The sequence below is a fragment of the Xenopus laevis genome, chromosome 2L (genome assembly GCF_017654675.1).
Source record: "Xenopus laevis strain J_2021 chromosome 2L, Xenopus_laevis_v10.1, whole genome shotgun sequence".
NCBI lineage: Eukaryota > Metazoa > Chordata > Amphibia > Anura > Pipidae > Xenopus > Xenopus laevis.
In genome coordinates this window covers 181,272,004-181,290,838 of record NC_054373.1, presented here as the reverse complement: position 1 = coordinate 181,290,838, position 18,835 = coordinate 181,272,004, and the positions used below count along the sequence as shown (strand labels likewise).

General features: G+C 40.8%; 1 protein-coding gene across 5 annotated transcripts in view; it reads right to left on the bottom strand.

Moving 5' to 3' along the window:
* The window catches only part of LOC108705781 (cGMP-dependent 3',5'-cyclic phosphodiesterase-like), a 296,620-nt gene that overhangs the window by 164,719 nt on the left and 113,066 nt on the right, over window positions 1–18,835 (bottom strand). The gene's annotated exons all lie outside the window — the stretch shown is intronic.

Below are 18,835 nucleotides of genomic sequence, written 5' to 3'. Positions count from 1 at the left end.
AAACTGTGAGAAATAAAAGCAGCAGTATGAATGGACATTTGCTCTTGGTGTTTACAAATACCTACAAACACTTCATTGCTCATTCATCAGTTCGGTCCCTAGAATGTGACCCCCCCCCTCCCCATATAGAAATTCCTGCAGACTCAGAAGCTTAATTTCATGGTCATTTTCAAGATGGGATGCAGCCCCAGCCCGGGTGAGCTAAGGTCAGGCAACAGAACACACGCTTGAAGGAGATAAGAGACATCCTGACTGTGTTACTGCTCAACTCTAATAAACAGGAGGAACAGGGGGCCTTCCTGCCACTTGTCACAGCTATGGCACATCCGAAACCCTCACTAACCCCATTACACTAATGATACTGCCTCCCAGGGAGGCCACAATGCAAAATATTAAATACTCTAACCTCTTTATAATCACAACTTTATATTCCAAGGGGAATAACAAAGAAATAAAGCCAAAGTGTACAAAAGAACCAATAGGTATGCCAGGTACAACCAGAATGGAAACATGTCCAGAACACAACCGGGACCAAGAGATGTCCTGAACACAACCAGGACCAAGATATGTCCTGAACACAACCAGGACCAAGAGATGTCTTGAACACAAACAGGACCAAGAGATGTCCTGAACACAACCAGGACCAAGAGATGTCCTGAACACAACCAGGACCAAGAGATGTAATGAACACAACCAGGACCAAGAGATGTAATGAACACAACCAGGTCCAAGAGATGTCCTGAACACAACCAGGTCCAAGAGATGTCCTGAACACAAACAGGACCAAGAGATGTCCTGAACACAACCAGGACCAAGAGATGTAATGAACACAACCAGGACCAACAGATGTCCTGAACACAACCAGGACCAAGAGACGTCCTGAACACAACCAGGACCAAGAGATGTCCTGAACACAACCAAGACCAAGAGACGTCCTGAACACAACCAGGACCTAAACACAATCACAAATTATATATTTGTTATAACAAACAAGGGAAAGTTGTGCTCACTACTAATTTTTAAAACTATTAGGCAGGGGTGCAATGAGGCTGTGACCACAAAATACATATAGACAAATACAAGAGTCCTCTGCACTCAACCCATTATCAATACATTTAAGACAGAGACATTTTGTGCATACTGCTACTAAAAAATGCCTTACCCTTTAAACAAAATAGGGATTGTTTGTCCATATAATGCAATATATTTAAGCTGAACAACTACGTCAAAGTCATCCCATATCTGGCCACTCCTACACTCAATTTTCATCTGATTCATTAAGAATTCAATTGCTTAATTATACATTTTACACAGGGACTAAGTTTTACCTGCAACTTACTCGCTGTTTTCAATGTAAAACTCCCAAACTTGGTTGCCCCTTTATTGGCCTTTTATGTTGTAGCTCCCACCCTCCTCAGCTATAGTCAGGTGATCCCAGTGGTGGCCATGTTTAGGAGTTTTAACATTGAAAGCAGCGAGTAAGTTGAAGGTAAAACTTAGTCCCTGTGTAAAATGTGTAATAGAATAAAATTGAGCGTAGGACTGGCCAGATATGGGATGACTTTGACGTAGTTGTTCAGCTTAAATATATTGCAATATATGGACAAACAATCCCTGTTTTGTTTAAAGGGTAAGACATTTTCAGTAGCAGTAGCACAAAATTCGCCTAAAAATTTGCGAATTTCGGCGAAAAATTCGCGAATCGGCGACGGCGTCTAGTTTTTGACGCCAGCACCCGTTTTTGATGACAGCGCCCGGTTTTTTTTTACGCCGGCGCCCGTTTTTGACGCCGGCGAATTTTTGCCGCGAATTTTCGCGGGCGTTTTGCGAATTTATTCTCTGGCGGCAAATCGCGCAAATTTGCCGCAAATTCGCCCCTGGCGAATAAATTCGTCCATCACTAAATACTACCTTCATGTATAAATGAACATAAATCAGCCCCACTTGCTCAATGTTCATCATAAGACCTGGCGAGTTACCTTACAGATGTGCCGGTTCCTCATCTGATTAACATAAAATCCTGTGCAGTATATTTCTATATTCACATAATCACAGGTACCTTCCTACGCTCCGCCCACATTCGCTGCCTTTTATCCTTACTAAGTTAACAACACTCAGTGCTGTCAGGTCCAACTCACCAGTGGGCAGGGAGACAAATCTGAAAATGATAAGGAGGTGGCTGCTATTAAGTACAGCTAGATGCATGCACAAAAACAAGAGCGTTCTTATAGATATACAAACGTATTCAGTTGTTAATACCCAAAACTTCACATTTTGTTTTACGCTTTGGAAGAAGGATCTCAAAGAAATACATATATTGATTCTGTTTGTTTTAGAGCATTAACTATCTTCCCTATTTATTTGTGGTATGGAATCTTGTTGAGGTGATACTTCCCCTTTAAGAAAGGTTAACCAAAGCAAACAGTGGCATGGTACTTTAACTTACAGGTTGTTACAGTTCACAAAACAAAACATAATTATAAGCTACTCTTATGTGTTTAAAATAGGCATTCTGTACATCATCCAGAGAGAGAGAAGAGTAATGTAGCATCCGCAGCCAAAAAACACAGTGAATCTAAAGCTGTTAAACGTAAAATATGAATGTGTCTGTTAAATGATATATCAGTCTCCTGAATGCATTAAATACAATACATAAAAGCCATGCACCCTGGGGACTCTGGCTCATTCCATATTATAAACAATAAGCGCCGGTCTTTCTGCATTGAACCCTATGGATCCTGGGTTCATTTGTCTTAAGTAGGGTAAGAGCAGGGACATTTTCCTCAGGATATATACATAACAGAGCTCTCAATAGCAAAATGGGTGGGTTGGAAGAAATTGAGAACACTTAATAATACACCTATGGGTTCCCCCTAGGAGCATAAGAACAGCTCAAACCCCAATGGGGTATTGCAAGGAGAGAGATGAGCCTATAGTAACAGTGGATAATAGTCTCTGGGAAGGGAGTGTGACTGTGGGATAGCAGGTATAGTAGGGAGAGATGGTGCCTATAGTAACAGTGGATAATAGTCTCTGGGAAGGGAGTATGACTGTGGGATAGCAGGTATAGTAGGGAGAGATGGTGTCTATAGTAACAGTGGATAATAGTCTCTGGGAAGGGAGTGTGACTGTGGGATAGCAGGTATAGTAGGGAGAGATGGTGCCTATAGTAACAGTGGATAATAGTCTCTGGGAAGGGAGTGTGACTGTGGGATAGCAGGTATAGTAGGGAGAGATGGTGCCTATAGTAACAGTGGATAATAGTCTCTGGGAAGGGACTGTGACTGTGGGATAGCAGGTATAGTAGGGAGAGATGGTGCCTATAGTAACAGTGGATAATAGTCTCTGGGAAGGGAGTGTTACTGTGGGATAACAGGTATAGTAGGTGCCTATAGTAACAGTGGGATAATATAGTAGGGAGAGATGGTGCCTATAGTAACAGTGGATAATAGTCTCTGGGAAGGGAGTGTGACTGTGGGATAGCAGGTATAGTAGGGAGAGATGGTGCCTATAGTAACATTGGGATGTTAGTCTGGGATAATAGTCTCTGGGAAGGGAGTGTGACTGTGGGATAGCAGGTATAGTAGGTGCCTATAGTAACAGTGGAATAATATAGTAGGGAGAGATGGTGCCTATAGTAACAGTGGGATAATAGCTCTGAGAGGGAGTGTGACTGTGGATAGCAGTTAGTAGGTCCTAAGTCGTGGAAAATAGTAGGGAGAGATGGTGTCTATAGTAACAGTGGATAATAGTCTCTGGGAAGGGAGTGTGACTGTGGGATAGCAGGTATAGTAGGGAGAGATGATGTCTATAGTAACAGTGGATAATAGTCTCTGGGAAGGGAGTGTGACTGTGGGATAGCAGGTATAGTAGGGAGAGATGGCTATAGTAACAGTGGATAATAGTCTCTGGAAGGAGTTGACTGTGGATACAGTTAGTAGGAGAGATGTGTCTATAGTAACATGGATAATAGTCTCTGGGAAGGGAGTGTGACTGTGGGATAGCAGGTATAGTAGGGAGAGATGGTGCCTATAGTAACAGTGGGATAATAGTCTCTGGGAAGGGAGTGTGACTGTGGGATAGCAGGTATAGTAGGGAGAGATGGTGCCTATAGTAACAGTGGATAATAGTCTCTGGGAAGGGAGTGTGACTGTGGGATAGCAGGTATAGTAGGAAGAGATGGTGCCTATAGTAACAGTGGATAATAGTCTCTGGGAAGGGAGTGTGACTGTGGGATAGCAGGTATAGTAGGAGAGATGGTGCCTATAGTAACAGTGGATAATAGTCTCTGGGAAGGGAGTGTGACTGTGGGATAGCAGGTATAGTAGGGAGAGATGGTGCCTATAGTAACAGTGGATAATAGTCTCTGGGAAGGGAGTGTGACTGTGGGATAGCAGGTATAGTAGGGAGAGATGGTGTCCTATAGTAACAGTGGATAATAGTCTCTGGGAAGGGAGTGTGACTGTGGGATAGCAGGTATAGTAGGGAGAGATGGTGTCTATAGTAACAGTGGATAATAGTCTCTGGGAAGGGAGTGTGACTGTGGGATAGCAGGTATAGTAGGGAGAGTTGGTGCCTATAGTAGCAGTAAGATAACAGTTAATAGGATGTGACTGGTGGATAGCAGATATAGTCAGAATTTAAGTCTTCAACTGGAATAACAAAAGCTAAGAGACATACTTAATAAAATACTGGGGCCACACTAAGCTTGTTTGGCCCCATGCACTGTGCCCACATTGGCCACTAAAACAATTGGTGCTGCTCCTTTGCTGGGGATATAATAATAGTTTATCACTATTGGGACCAGCAGTAATAACATTATTTAGAAGGCTACATTAACAGTGTGACTAACAGGCAACCTTAGCCCTTCAAGCCAAGTTTATTTTACTGTTATGGCAGCAGTAAATAATCAGCTTCAGAGGCTTATAGGTTTTATTACACTACTGACAGTTATTCTTTTATATGGCCTGAATGTAGATGGAAAATGTAAGTACGTCTGGATGGGTGCCTGATAACTCATGTTATCACCAATAAGATTTAATGGTCCCTTCTCTAGTCTGCTGAGAAAGAGAACCCTCCGGAATGTTCCATAAGAACCAAACCCTTTCAAAGTATTAATAATATTAATAATTGTAACCTCCAGCAGAATCAATCACATGACTTCCATGTAGGCAATTCCAGTCACATGATCAAGAACATAGAAGAATTCCAGTAAAGTCTCCTCCCCTTCCTAATAAATGACATCACTATCCAGGTGTACATATTAAACCATTAAAGTGCGATCCAAGTCCATGAAGTTTTCAGAGTCCAAAGTTCATTATAAACAACGTGAGGAGTAACCTTAGTGATTCAAAAACCTGTAATTACACATTAAAAACATTCTAAAATCATTAATGTAGAGCATATTGAGAAAAAGGAGAAAAATCGAGAAAAATCGAAAAAAATAAATCGAAGAAAACAGTTGAAAAAAACAGTTGAAAAAAAAAACATTTTTGAAAACAATTTTTTGAAAAAAATTTTTGAAAAATCTTTGAGAAAATCTTATAATATAAAGGTCATAATTAGTATTTACCTGAGACGCCAGAGTGACCCATTCCACATACTGCACTCAGCACCTTCCTGAGACACATGATAGTATGTTGGTAATGATGTCAGCACTCAGTGTGTTTAATACTAGTAACCTTAAAAGGAAGGAAAAAGAAAAAAATTAAGTATACATATATGTCTATACATGATTCATAATTCTACACCATATCATACTGTAATGTAGAGGACTTAGTCACCTACCGAAACATAAACATAGCAGGTGTATATTCCCTGTTTCAGACCCCTGGGCCATATAGTGTCCAACTTGTGGATCCATTGCATTTCAAGCTTTTTAAGCATCATGAGTCTATCACCACCCCTTCTTGGTTCGTCCACAGAGTCAATGATCTGAAATTTAAGTTGGCTTACAGAGTGCCTGGCTGCATGAAAGTGTGCCGGGACTGGTAGTGCCGTGATTTCTCTGCGAATAGTGGATTTGTGCTTACAAATACGGTCACGAATTTTTTGTGTGGTTTCGCCTATATAAAGTAGGCCACATGGGCATTTTAACAAATAAATCACGTATGTTGATTCACAAGTGTAATAGTTCTTTATCGAATATTTTTTACCTGAGTGGGGATGGAAAAATGAGTTGCCCTTTATAACAGAATTACATTGAACACAGTGTAAACAGGGAAATGTGCCGAATTTTGGATTTTGTAAGAACCGTTGTTTATGGCCCTTTGTGCTTCCAATATCTGCCCTAACCAATTGGTCTTTCAAGCTTTTACCACGTTTGTATGATAATAGTGGCTGATCTTGAAAAGCTGCAATGTCTGGATGGCATGACTGCAGTAAGTGCCAGTGTTTGCGAATGATATTGCCCACTTGTCTGCTGGCGGTGGAATAATTACTGACAAAGGCCAATCTTTCATTCTGCCTATTATCCCTTTTAACAGGAGTCAGTAGTTCCTCCCTGCTTTTGTTTTGTATTTTGTCCAGGTTAGACCTCAACACTTCCTCTGGATAGTCCCTTTGTTTGAATCGATCTGTCATCTCATTCTCACCTCTTTTGTAATCAGCCTCCTTACTCACAATCCGTTTCAATCTCATATATTGAGTTAAGGGTAAAGAGGCCTTGAGCGAGTCAGGATGGAAACTGCTGTAATGTAGGAGGTTATTTCTATCTGTTTCTTTCCTGAACAGATTTGTATCTAACACGGGGCCATTTCTGGTAATTTGGACATCCAAAAAGCTGAGAGACATTTTATCAACAACACTTGTGAATTCTAATGTTACTTCCATATTGTTTAGAAATGTATGAAATTCACGTAAACTTCCAAGTGTACCATCCCAAATGACCAAAAGGTCATCTATATAGCGTAAGTATAACATACAATGCTGTAGGTACAATGGGTGTGTGTATACCTTAGTCTCCTCTAGGTGGGCCATATACAAATTCGCATAAGTAGGAGCGACATTACTGCCCATGGCAGTGCCGCGTTGTTGTATATAAAAGGAATCCTCAAAGAGGAAGTAATTCTGGTGAAGTACAATTTCTAGTAAATCCAAAAGAAATAATTTTTGTAAAGCGGAAAATTCGGTAGTATCCAAATGGTGACGAATGGCATTAACACCTGACTCATGCGAAATAGATGTATAAAGGCTGGCCACATCGAAACTAACCAAAAATATTTCATGATCTGGGAGGACTATGTTATTGAGTTTGTTAAGTAAATGTGTTGTATCCTTAACAAAAGATTTGGTGTTTTTCACCAGAGGTTGCAACATAGTGTCAAGGTAAATGGCAATAGGGCTTAATACAGAGTCAGTTCCAGCAACTATTGGGCGACCTGGGGGTTTCTCCAAATTTTTATGAATCTTTGGTAAAGTGTACAACACTGGTGTTATTGGATTATCCTTTATCAAGTAACCTTTAAGATCCTCATCGATAATGCCATTATCAAACGCTTCGTATACTTTGGTCATTATACACTGTTGGATAGAGGAAAGGGGACTTGAATTTACCTTTGTGTACACATCTGCCTGAGACAATTGGGCATAAATCTCTTCTCTGTAGTATTGTTTATTCATAACTACCAGGGCACCCCCCTTATCTGCTGGTTTTATGACAATGTCCTGATTATTCATCAGCTCTGTAAGACACGCCCTTTCTTGGTAATTCAAGTTAGATTTGTGACCTAACATAGGGTTACGTATAACTTTACGTTTTAGCTTTTCAACATCACTGGAGACAAGTTTTACATATGCTTCTATTACATTATCGGATGTTGGAGGAATAAAGGTACTTTTATTGTCATAAAACCAGCAGATAAGGGGGGTGCCCTGGTAGTTATGAATAAACAATACTACAGAGAAGAGATTTATGCCCAATTGTCTCAGGCAGATGTGTACACAAAGGTAAATTCAAGTCCCCTTTCCTCTATCCAACAGTGTATAATGACCAAAGTATACGAAGCGTTTGATAATGGCATTATCGATGAGGATCTTAAAGGTTACTTGATAAAGGATAATCCAATAACACCAGTGTTGTACACTTTACCAAAGATTCATAAAAATTTGGAGAAACCCCCAGGTCGCCCAATAGTTGCTGGAACTGACTCTGTATTAAGCCCTATTGCCATTTACCTTGACACTATGTTGCAACCTCTGGTGAAAAACACCAAATCTTTTGTTAAGGATACAACACATTTACTTAACAAACTCAATAACATAGTCCTCCCAGATCATGAAATATTTTTGGTTAGTTTCGATGTGGCCAGCCTTTATACATCTATTTCGCATGAGTCAGGTGTTAATGCCATTCGTCACCATTTGGATACTACCGAATTTTCCGCTTTACAAAAATTATTTCTTTTGGATTTACTATGAAATTGTACTTCACCAGAATTACTTCCTCTTTGAGGATTCCTTTTATATACAACAACGCGGCACTGCCATGGGCAGTAATGTCGCTCCTACTTATGCGAATTTGTATATGGCCCACCTAGAGGAGACTAAGGTATACACACACCCATTGTACCTACAGCATTGTATGTTATACTTACGCTATATAGATGACCTTTTGGTCATTTGGGATGGTACACTTGGAAGTTTACGTGAATTTCATACATTTCTAAACAATATGGAAGTAACATTAGAATTCACAAGTGTTGTTGATAAAATGTCTCTCAGCTTTTTGGATGTCCAAATTACCAGAAATGGCCCCGTGTTAGATACAAATCTGTTCAGGAAAGAAACAGATAGAAATAACCTCCTACATTACAGCAGTTTCCATCCTGACTCGCTCAAGGCCTCTTTACCTTAACTCAATATATGAGATTGAAACGGATTGTGAGCAAGGAGGCTGATTACAAAAGAGGTGAGAATGAGATGACAGATCGATTCAAACAAAGGGACTATCCAGAGGAAGTGTTGAGGTCTAACCTGGACAAAATACAAAACAAAAGCAGGGAGGAACTACTGACTCCTGTTAAAAGGGATAATAGGCAGAATGAAAGATTGGCCTTTGTCAGTAATTATTCCACCGCCAGCAGACAAGTGGGCAATATCATTCGCAAACACTGGCACTTACTGCAGTCATGCCATCCAGACATTGCAGCTTTTCAAGATCAGCCACTATTATCATACAAACGTGGTAAAAGCTTGAAAGACCAATTGGTTAGGGCAGATATTGGAAGCACAAAGGGCCATAAACAACGGTTCTTACAAAATCCAAAAATTCGGCACATTTCCCTGTTTACACTGTGTTCAATGTAATTCTGTTATAAAGGGCAACTCATTTTCCATCCCCACTCAGGTAAAAATATTCGATAAAGAACTATTACACTTGTGAATCAACATACGTGATTTATTTGTTAAAATGCCCATGTGGCCTACTTTATATAGGCGAAACCACACAAAAAATTCGTGACCGTATTTGTAAGCACAAATCCACTATTCGCAGAGAAATCACGGCACTACCAGTCCCGGCACACTTTCATGCAGCCAGGCACTCTGTAAGCCAACTTAAATTTCAGATCATTGACTCTGTGGACGAACCAAGAAGGGGTGGTGATAGACTCATGATGCTTAAAAAGCTTGAAATGCAATGGATCCACAAGTTGGACACTATATGGCCAGGGGTCTGAACAGGGAATATACACCTGCTATGTTTATGTTTCGGTAGGTGACTAAGTCCTCTACATACAGTATGATATGGTGTAGAATTATGAATCATGTATAGACATATATGTATACTTAATTTTTTCTTTTTCCTTCCTTTTAAGGTTACTAGTATTAAACACACTGAGTGCTGACATCATTACCAACATACTATCATGTGTCTCAGGAAGGTGCTGAGTGCAGTATGTGGAATGGGTCACTCTGGCGTCTCAGGTAAATACTAATTATGACCTTTATATTATAAGATTTTCTCAAAGATTTTTCAAAAATTTTTTCAAAAAATGTTTTCAAAAATGTTTTTTTTCAACTGTTTTTTTCAACTGTTTTTCTTCGATTTATTTTTTCGATTTTTCTCGATTTTTCTCCTTTTTCTCAATATGCTCTACATTAATGATTTTAGAATGTTTTTAATGTGTAATTACAGGTTTTTGAATTCACTAAGGTTACTCCTCACGTTGTTTATAATGAACTTTGGACTCTGAAACTTCATGGACTTGGATCGCACTTTAAATGGTTTAATATGTACACCTGGATAGTGATGTCATTTATTAGGAAGGGAGGAGACTTTATCCACACCCCTCCTCACACTTTAAAAGGTTGATTGCATGATTGTTACACCAGGCTTGACAAAGGGCCCGAGTGGTCCGAAACGTTGCCCTTGTCTGTATGTATTTGGGTGAATAAATATAACACTTTTTTCAGCATTCAGTGTGCTACTGGAATTTCTTCTATGTATCTACATGACCCGCAAGGCAGGAGTGGGTCTTCTGGTATAGCACCTGGTACCGCAAAGGGTACATGATCAGGGGTGGAAGCACTCTATCATATTGTTATGATCAAGAACATAGCAGATATAATAAAAGGTTGCGGTTTGTACTGGGTCTAGTAACCCATAGCAACCAATCAGTGCATTTTTATTATATCAGCCAGACATACAAGCATAAGGAATGACAGTGAGTATGGTACAACACTACACAGCATGTAGCTATATGTTAAAGGAGAAGGAAAGCTCTAAGACAGTTTATTGCCAACAGATTAGCCACAAAAGTGTGAGCTAAAACGTTATATTTATTCTGCAGAATGCTTTACCATACCTGAGTAAACAGCTCTAGACACTGTCTCTGTTTGTTTAGGATAGCAGCTGCCATATTAGCTTGGTGTGACATCACTTCCTGCCTGAGTCTCTCCCAGCTCCACTTACAGCTCTGAGCTCAGATTACAGCAGGGATGGGAGGAGGGAGGGGGAGAGGAGCAAACTGAGCATGCTCAAGCCCTAGCCCTGGAGGTTTAAGCTGAAAACATGAAGTCTGATACAGAAGCCAATGAGTACACAATAGAAGGAAAGAAATGTGCTGTTTCTTTTGACAGAGGACTCAGAGCAGCATTACTTTGAGGGTTTACTGGTGTATTTATATAGACCTTTCTGATAAAGCTTGCTTAATTTTAGCCTTTCCTTCTCCTTTATTAAATATAAGTGAGAACGATGAAGTGCAATATTAGCACCCAGCTTTACTCATTCCATGTTTTCCATGCACAAAATACTTTATTTTGAGTACTGGGATCAGATGGGACTCAGCGCTGCGGCAGATGGATGCCTCTCAATACATTGTCAGAGCCCCAGACAAAACAGTGTATTCACTGCAGCAGCAAGAAGCCTTCGTTACGCTGCTTGTGGAAATGGAGCACCTTACATAATTACAGCATTTGTTTGTTAATATCAGGGTTTCTTTCATTACACCCACTCGCTGCCTTCTGTGCTCTGCGCCACTGCCACACTCAGAAATGAATAAACACCAACACCCTGACAGATATATTTAACACTTATATACCAAACAAGTCAGCAGCAAGGCGCACACCAGCGCCTCATTAAATTTGGGGCAGTCACACAACTGTGATCTTATTTGGTCCAACTTACTGATTGGGTCCGGGTACAGCAACATATTGGTGCTAATATCCAGTAGAGAAATCCAGATAAACTAATCAGATATTGACTTACATTATTCTAACTGCACTAGAGCACTATAGCAACCAATCAGCAGCCAGCTCTGAGCAGGATACACCAGTCTAATAACTAACAGTAACCAATCAGTATCTAGCTTAAGGCCTATGATGACACAGTGCATCTTATTGAGCGCTTGCTATTATAACGGAATTATGGATAAAACTACTGCAATGTTGATAGAAAAATTATAACACATATTCAGTTAAGATCTTTTGTATTTTGTATTCCATTTAATATACTGTGTAATTTTATCAGTGTGAAGCACAGATTAATACCTGATAATTGTGGATTGCTTTACAGCAGTGCCGTCAAACTGGCAGATCCCCCTTGTGTGGGCCCCCACAGCAGTCTGTCTTGTCTTGTTTACCTTGTGAAAGTTTAAAAAGGTATAAGTACTGAGATTAACTAGCCCCTGTATTGTTTATACCTCAAATTCAGACAGTAAGCTGTATGTAACCCTGTCAGTGCCCTATGCTCCTGTGTGTGTCATACTCTGCCTGCCTTATGCTCCCTGTATGTGCCATATTCTGCCTGCCCTATGCTCCTGTGTGTGTCAGACAGTAAGCTGTATGTAACCCTGTGAGTGCCATACTATGCCTGCCCTATGCTCCCTGTGTGTGCCATATTCTTCCTGCCCTATGCTCCTGTGTGTGCCATACTCTGCCTGCCTTATGCTCTCTGGGTGTGTCATACTCTGCCTGCCCTATGCTCCCTGTGTGTGTGTCATACTCTGCCTGTACTATGCTCCCTGTGTGTGCCATACTCTGCCTGTCCTATGCTCCCTGTGTGTGTCATACTCTGCCTGTCCTATACTCCCTGTGTGTGTCATACTCTGCCTGTCCTATGCTCCCTGTGTGTGTCATATTCTGCCTGTCCTATGCTCCCTGTGTGTCATACTCTGCCTGTCCTATACTCCCTGTCTGTGTCATAATCTGCCTGCCCTATGCTCCCTGTGTGTGTGTCATACTCTGCCTTCCCTATGCTCCCTGTGTGTGCCATACTCTGTCTGTCCTATGATCCCTGTGTGTGCCATACTCTGCCTGCCCTGTGCTCTCTGTGTGTGCCATACTCTGCCTGCCCTGTGCTCTCTGTGTGTGCCATACTTAGGATGGCAGGTTTTGGGGGGGTGGCCCTCGAGTGCCTATAAATTAATTTTTTACATTAAAAAAAAACAAAAATGTGCCCAGCCTCTGCAACGGATTTTCATAAGAAATCTGGTGAAAGAGTATAACTTCCTACTCTGTAAAACTGTAAGATGAATGGGGTCCCTGCTCCAACTCCAAGCAACAACAGGCATGCTTGAGCCACAGGCTGGGCATCCCCAATAGAGATAATATTGGCTTTGCATCTGCATTTATGTTTTTCCCTAAGGGACCCCTATCATGCTTGGGACCCAGGGAAAACGCCTTTGGTGCCATACACTAATAATAGCCCTGTATAGCAAACAGAAACCTGCACTGGATTCCTATTGTAAGGCCACAGCAAACCTGCAGCTCATCCCAGTAAGAGGACTACCCAATGGGTGAAAGGAACTGTATCTAACCAATGTTATTTCTGCTGACAGATGTTTCTAAATGCTACTAAATCCCCTTTTGTTGTACCATAATGCGTATTTTAACAACCGTTAAACCTACAAAAAAATAAATAAAAGCCTGAGCATATAGACTTAGGGGGTAAGTTGGTTCTTGGATTCTTTTGAAGTGATTGTCTGCGCACTGTGGGTTTCCCCTGTCGCTGCTTTGCTCAGAGGAAGTGACACAGCTGAGCCGACATTGTCCCCAGGGCAGGGGTGCAGGATGGAGCGACAAGTTTAGTAAAGGGCACGAGACAATGGGATTGAGAGGAACAATGAGCACGGACTCAGTACTTTGTTCCTTTGCTGCAAGTGATTCTTAGGCGAGTTACACACTATGTGCACTTTATGTAAACAACATTATTATTATTATAGAGAATAGTGTAACCCTACTCTCAGAATTTGTAGGCACAGTTATACAGGGAACTCTGAGTATCACTCATTTATTATACCCCCTAAGGTAAATGATAAGGATATTAGAAGTCACTGAGGGGTTGTTCTGTGACCATATAAAGGCACAAGGCTGCAGGCTGAGTTATACAGGGAACTCTGAGTATCACTCATGTATTATAAGGGATAATGTACCCCCTACTGTAAATGATAAGGATATTAGAAGTCACTGAGGGGTTGTTCTGTGACCATATAAAGGCACAAGGCTGCAGGCTGAGTTATACAGGAACTCTGAGTATCTCTCATGTATTATAAGGGATAATGTACCCCCTACTGTAAATGATAAGGATATTAGAAGTCACTGAGGGGTTGTTCTGTGACCTTATAAAGACACAAGGCTGCAGGCTGAGTTATACAGGGAACTCTGAGTATCACTCATGTATTATAAGCGATAATGTACCCCCTACTGTAAATGATAAGGATATTAGAAGTCACTGAGGGGTTATGTGACCATATAAAGACACAAGGCTGCAGGCTGAGTTATACAGGGAACTCTGAGTATCACTCATGTATTATAAGGGATAATGTACCCCCTACTGTAAATGATAAGGATATTAGAAGTCACTGAGGGGTTATGTGACCATATAAAGACACAAGGCTGCAGGCTGAGTTATACAGGGAACTCTGAGTATCACTCATGTATTATAAGGGATAATGTACCCCCTACTGTAAATGATAAGGATATTAGAAGTCACTGAGGGGTTGTTCTGTGACCATATAAAGGAACAAGGCTGCAGGCTGAGTTATACAGGAACTCTGAGTATCACTCATGTATTATAAGGGATAATGTACCCCCTACTGTAAATGATAAGGATATTAGAAGTCACTGAGGGGTTGTTCTGTGACCATATAAAGGCACAAGGCTGCAGGCTGAGTTATACAGAGAACTCTGAGTATCACTCATGTATTATAAGGGATAATGTACCCCCTACTGTAAATGATAAGGATATTAGAAGTCACTGAGGGGTTGTTCTGTGACCATATAAAGGCACAAGGCTGCAGGCTGAGTTATACAGGGAACTCTGAGTATCACTCATGTATTATAAGGGATACTGTACCCCCTACTGTAAATGATAAGGATATTAGAAGTCACTGAGGGGTTGTTATGTGACCATATAAAGGCACAAGGCTGCAGGCTGAGTTATACAGGGAACTCTGAGTATCACTCATGTATTATAAGGGATAATGTACCCCCTACTGTAAATGATAAGGATATTACATGTCCTACCCAAATAATGTAGCGCTGCTCAACCTGCTACACAAACAATTTATCTGCATTCCTAGAATATTATTTGATAATAAAAGTTCAAAATTTTCTAACTGAAAGCCTTATTCTCTAATCACGGCACTGGCATTTGGGCAGGAGCAACAGAAGCAGACACAGCAGCAACTCCCTCTGGTGGTTCTAATGTACTACAGCATCACTGCTCACTCAGTCTGCCCCCTGTAAAGCATTCATTACTTCCCATGAGTCTATAGAGGGTGGGGCAAGAGCCGTAGACAATACATTAAGGCATATGGATACTGTACCTCCTGCTGTGCCCAACAATCCTATTCTGCCTAAGTCTCCCCAAACCTCCTGACAAACCTAGATTTTCCCCACATGTACAAGAATAAGTACAGACTGCAATCTGTTCCAAATTACAAAGCAAGACATGTGCCCGCATACCAACTTAATGAAAGTATTTTCTGAACTGCTGGTCCTGACTACTGAACATACTAGGTCATCCATGCTCCAATTTGCATGTTCAGCAACTAAGAGACTTATAAAGTAGCAAGCAAGGCTTGTAGGGATAGGAATCTTATCTGGAGGAGAGCTGTCTAATGCTACACTGTTTCAACAGTCAGTACCAGCACTGCAGACAATAAGGCACAGACAAATACTCCTTTGAAGAGCAATTCTATTTATAAATAACTGCAAAGTAATTGGAAATGTGTAATGTATGTGCAGTGTAATTGAAATTTGCTTAGAATTACATTTCATTTGCAAAACACAATTTCTTTCATGATCTGGGTAGAGTTCCCCTTTGGATAGAGCAGTTGGGGAGGAACACAAGCATGGACAATGTTCTTGGGTTGCCAAATAAGGGTTGTGATTGGCTATTGGTAGCCCCAATGTGGACTGGCAGCCTACAGGAGGTTCTGCAGTACATCTGGTTTTTATGTAACCAAAACTTGCCTGGAATTGAAAAATAAGCTCCTGCTTTGAGGCCACTGGGTGCAACATCCAATGGGTTGGAGAGCAACATGTTACTCACAAGCTACTAGTTGGGGATCACTGGGATAGAGCCTTCCCCTTCACATATGCCTTCTTTGCATGTTCCCATGAGTAAGCAGAATGACAGATACTAAGATGGACAATGCTCAGGCAATCCCAGGAAAGACTTGTATTGTTAAGAGATATTGATTAGGCCTAAAATCTATTGCTGTTTATTAGATGGAAGGACAAAAGGTCAATTTTAGTGTCTGGTTAATAGCCAGCAGGTCACATTCTATTATTCTTCAAACTTGTATTTATATCCATGTATTTTTTAGCACAACTTGTCAGATCTTTGCCTAAATTCCCAAAGATTGTTATATACTGTATGTTACTGTGATAATTGCTATGATTATGTTTTAAAGCACCAACATATTCCGCAGTGATGTACAAGAGAAGGGTATATACACAAAACACAGATATTACACATACACAACTAAAACTGGGAGTAAAGAGTAGATTGGGGGGTGGGGCAAGAGCTAATCTTAATGGTATTACAAATTTACCGTAAATTTGTAATACCGGCCCCCTGGCCTAGTAGTCCCAAACTAAGCACAAGTTGTCTATGTTGCCATCTTAAAGGCAAATTTATATTACAGTTTACAAAACATTCTGTGACCCTTCAGCTATGTTGGACTACAACTCCCAGAAGGCCACAAGGGGACTAATAACAGTAATGGGATCATTTCTTCCTGCATAGGAGTAACATGATGAATTAAGAGATCAATTTTGGGATATGCAATTAGATTTATCTTGTACCTGCCTTCTGTACAAACGTACAACACAATCAATACAGACTCATTAAGGAATGAGCTCAGATCCCACACAGGGTATATGGGCAGCTGGGGAGGTGACAGGCACTTAGTTATATAAAGTGTCAGCTGTGTAACAATCCCCCTGAGGTTGCTGCTTTTTAATTTATTAAGGGTCAAGCTTGGTTAGTCTTGATCTCAAGAGCTTACAATCTGCATAAGGCCAGAGAAGGCTGCTATGTAAAGAAAGTATGGGAAAAGCTAATAAGGTATTTTCATATTTCTGCTCATCAGTAAATGAGTGTGAGCTTCTATGCTGCTTCATGTGTGTGAGAATAAGATACCAACTATAGTTACATAGTGGTTAAAATGAACAAAGAAAACGTCTATCTAGTTAAATGCTTAAACAATTGACCTAGAGGAAGGAAAAAAAAAACCCTTAGGGGCAGATTTATCAAGGGCCGAATAGTCAATTTGAATTTTCGAGTTTCAAAATTCACACATTCTAATTTTAATCCCCCTAATCGAATGTAAATCCGAATGAGAGATTTATCAGACCTCAAACATGGAAACAGTCCTAATTCCAGTGATCCCCAATCAGTAGCTCATGAGTAACATGTTGATCTCCAACCATTTGGATGTTGCTCTCAGTGGCCTCAAAGCAGGTGCTTATTTTTGAATTCCAGGCTTGGAAATGAGTTTTAATTGCATAAAAACGAAGTATAGTGCCAAGTAGAGTCTCCCGTAGACTGCCAGCCCACATAGCGGCTACCAAAAAGCCAATCACAGCCCTTATTTGTTACCCCAAAGGACTTTTTCATGCTTGTGTTGCTCCCCAAATCTTTTTACCTTTGAATGTGGCTCACGGGTAATAAAAACCCTGCTTAATTCAAACATTCGCCACCTAAAACCTTGCGAATTCATGTACAAGTCAATGGCAGAGGTCCGTTGAGCCATTTAGAGATGTTCATAGCCTTCCTGACATTCGATTTTTCTTTTCGGGAGAAAAATTAGAATCATACGAATCAAATAAAAATTGAATATGATTCGACTTTTTAAGGACGAAAGCATTTCGATTGAATATTAGCCATTCAAACTTTTTCTTAAATAACCTCCCAGTCGAATTGTCAGTAAAGTATATTCGAATCTTAAAAAACTTCCATGAATTAGAAATTCGACCTATGATAAATGGGCCTCCCCATGTCCAATTAGCGTCAGATGGGAGAAAAAAGTACTTTCGGACAAGAAGTGCCCCAGTCCCCCATAGTATTAAATGTTTATATCACACTCTAGGCAAGGGGAGTACAGCAGCACTGAGCAGCTACTCACATATTGGAATTTTCAAGTGAGCAAAAGAGCAGTGTATCCGATGGGAATGAAAAGCTTTCAGTCTTGTTGAAGTCTATAGGCTCTTATACGCGGGTGTTTGTCCTGTGGATCTTGCATTCGGCAGAGTGATTGTAAAGAACAGAAATATTTATGTGTGAGAGGATCGGTTTTTCTGCCACGCCTGAAAACTGTCCAAAATGTCTGAAAAAGTGTGTATATTGGAGATCAGACTTGCTGTTGTCGCCTCTGGGAGTTCTCAAGATGAAAAATGTGTGTTTTTTCAACTCTAGCAACAATCTTGCAATGACTCTAGATTCATGCCAGTGAATGTCACTGAATGCTGCTAGCCCTGATCCAGTTCTCATAAACACCAGATTCACAATGCGGCTGATATCACCAATCACAGCTCAGGGGTCCTGCATGCAAAGCCACTGACCTTTCAGCTAATGCATTTGTTTCCTTTACATGCCTTTGTTTTCTTGCTCAGTTTGCTTTGCACCAGCATGTCAAACTGGTTTAACTTGAAGCAAAGAACTGAAGGCTAGAGCCACACCATACGGATCTCGGTCTGCATAGAAACACAGCTCCCACCTTGCTCCTCAGCCTGCACCTGTAAAAATTACCTCCACTCAGGTGCCGGCAGATGCGACGGATTTTGGCGTTAAAATTTCAGATTTTGCATTTCGTGCTGAAATTTGCCTGCACCCAAGCAGGGGTAATGTTTCCGGGTGCAGGGAGAGCCAGTGTCCGACTGTCCCACC